Source organism: Ipomoea nil, unplaced genomic scaffold (assembly GCF_001879475.1).
Source record: "Ipomoea nil cultivar Tokyo-kokei standard unplaced genomic scaffold, Asagao_1.1 scaffold1507, whole genome shotgun sequence".
NCBI lineage: Eukaryota > Viridiplantae > Streptophyta > Magnoliopsida > Solanales > Convolvulaceae > Ipomoea > Ipomoea nil.
The window spans coordinates 7,529-9,697 of NW_017617935.1; the positions used below are offsets into that span (position 1 = coordinate 7,529).

General features: G+C 44.8%; 1 pseudogene; it reads right to left on the reverse strand.

Moving 5' to 3' along the window:
* Positions 1-298: 298 nt before the first annotated feature.
* Positions 299-2,163, reverse strand: LOC109188759 (annotated as a pseudogene).
* Positions 2,164-2,169: the final 6 nt, after the last annotated feature.

Below are 2,169 nucleotides of genomic sequence, written 5' to 3' on the forward strand. Positions count from 1 at the left end.
ATCATAGGAGGAAAGAAATCACAATTACCATTTCATAAGAAACAAAATTTAACAATTGTACGTATAATTTTGAGATGTTTCAAACCTGCAAACCTCTACCTTCCTCCCACTCTTCAATTTCTTTAATTTATTAATTTATGTAAAGAATTTAAGAACTGTGCTCATAAGTTCTTATAGAAAATGTTGTACTGTATATATTATTATATGGTACTCTGTACAAGATTACAAAAATAAAAAAAAATCAATGCCCATCGTCTTCTATTCTATAGGTTGGATTCCCCACTCTAAGGGACCCCCACCCCTCACACCGTAGTTCGTCTGCACTATAAAAAGATACAAATCACGATAATTCAATGACTCAATCAGCATGTAAGGCTAATTGCACCCAAATACTGTCAACACTGAACAAGCGAGCCCGTATCTTCTATTCTGTTCTATTTAATATGCACCCACAATCCCTTGCTGGGTACGCCACGGTGCACAACAAAGATCAAGTAATAGCCTGGTGGTGCAAGCTTGCCAGAGGACGGCGCCACGGCGGAGATGGTATCCTTGGCCACAGAGGTGAGTCCCAAAATCAGCATCCTTTGGCCCTCAGAGTACCCGTGAGTGGTGAAAGGCGGCGGATACATGGTAACCTTAATACTAGACATGTCCGCCGCATCATCTAGCTTGAAATGGATATTGAAATTCTTTCCATAAACCAATTCCGTTTGGGAAAGCTTCTCCACGATCTGCGGCCGAAACTTTTGCAGTGCGGGGGCTAAGTACGGCGGCGAGAATTTCTCGACGCGCATGTCGGTTGGGTATTTGGCTTTCATATCGTAGGAATCGTGGGTGTTACTTCCCGCTACTAAGATCTTAGCGTCGGGCAAAACCGCAGAAGTGGAATGGTACATTCTGGCAATTTTTGTTGGTGTCAACTCAGTAAACCTTTCCCCTTTCGGTTTATCCGGGCTGTAAAGCACCGGAGTGAAATTTGGTTCCTCCGCCCCGTCCCAACCAGAGGTCCCGGTTTTCGCGCCATTAATTATGAGGACATTCCCATCGGGGAGAATCAACATATCTCCCATAACCCTCCCGACGGCATCTCCTCAATTTCCCACTTGGCCCCTTCCTGATTCGCAACAATCCTGCCGCAATCCTTTAACGCCGGCGGAAATTGCCTCGGCGGATGCTCCGTGACCTTGAAGGCTTCGTGTGTATTGCCGCCGCAAACCAAAACCTCCGCCTTCACAAAATCATTCGCTTTGGTGAGTTTGAGAGGAAGAAGCGCGGATTGCCCCGAGGCCGGGTAGTTCCGGGACCCCCCTGGCAGCTTAGGAAGCTCCCGAATCGTCTTTCCGGTTCTAGGGTTGAAAATAATGGAGCGATCGTTGGCGAAGAGGAAGACATTGCCGTCGGGGAGGAGGTACACAAATGGATACAAATTATTCTCCAGAAAGCCGTCGGTGGTTTCCTCGAGCAGCCGAAGCGGAAATTGTTTGTTCGGGAATTTAAGCTGATCTGGCGGGACAATTTCATAGTTGTGAGATTTTCTTCCTCCCACCACGATAAAATCACCATTTTCCAAGACTTGTTGAGAAGCATACCTGCCAGTTCAGTTCAACGTAGTAAATTAAATTAAATTAAATTAAATTAATTATTATAAGATCAGAATTTGAAAATAATAATGCTTACCATCTGTTTGCAGAAAGTCCAACATCTTCCTTGAAATCGCATAAATCGCAGGGTTCCAGGATTCTAATTCCTCGAAAACCTTTGTCGTAGCCTCCGGTGCTTATCAATTTTCCGGTGCTCGACAGCCCTCCCGACGAGCACCATGTATTCAGGCTCAACTAAACATACATGCATAAAAACAATATAATTAATTAATTAATGAAATAAATTGTACCCAGGCCAGGCCAGTATTATATATATACCTTGAGTGTCTTGACAACTTTAGCGGTGTCGAGATCATAGGTAACGCCATGAGCCCAGCAGTCTTCACGGCCCTTATCATCTTTTCTGCACCACTTAGGATTCTGCATCAGTGCGGAGCGACCAAGATTAATGGCGTCATACCAGACAACCCTGTTGTTTGTCATCAACTGCATGTGCATGGCGGAAACACCCACGTTTTCAGTTACAGTTTGCCAGCTCGAGGCTGAAGGATTCATCTCCAAATCT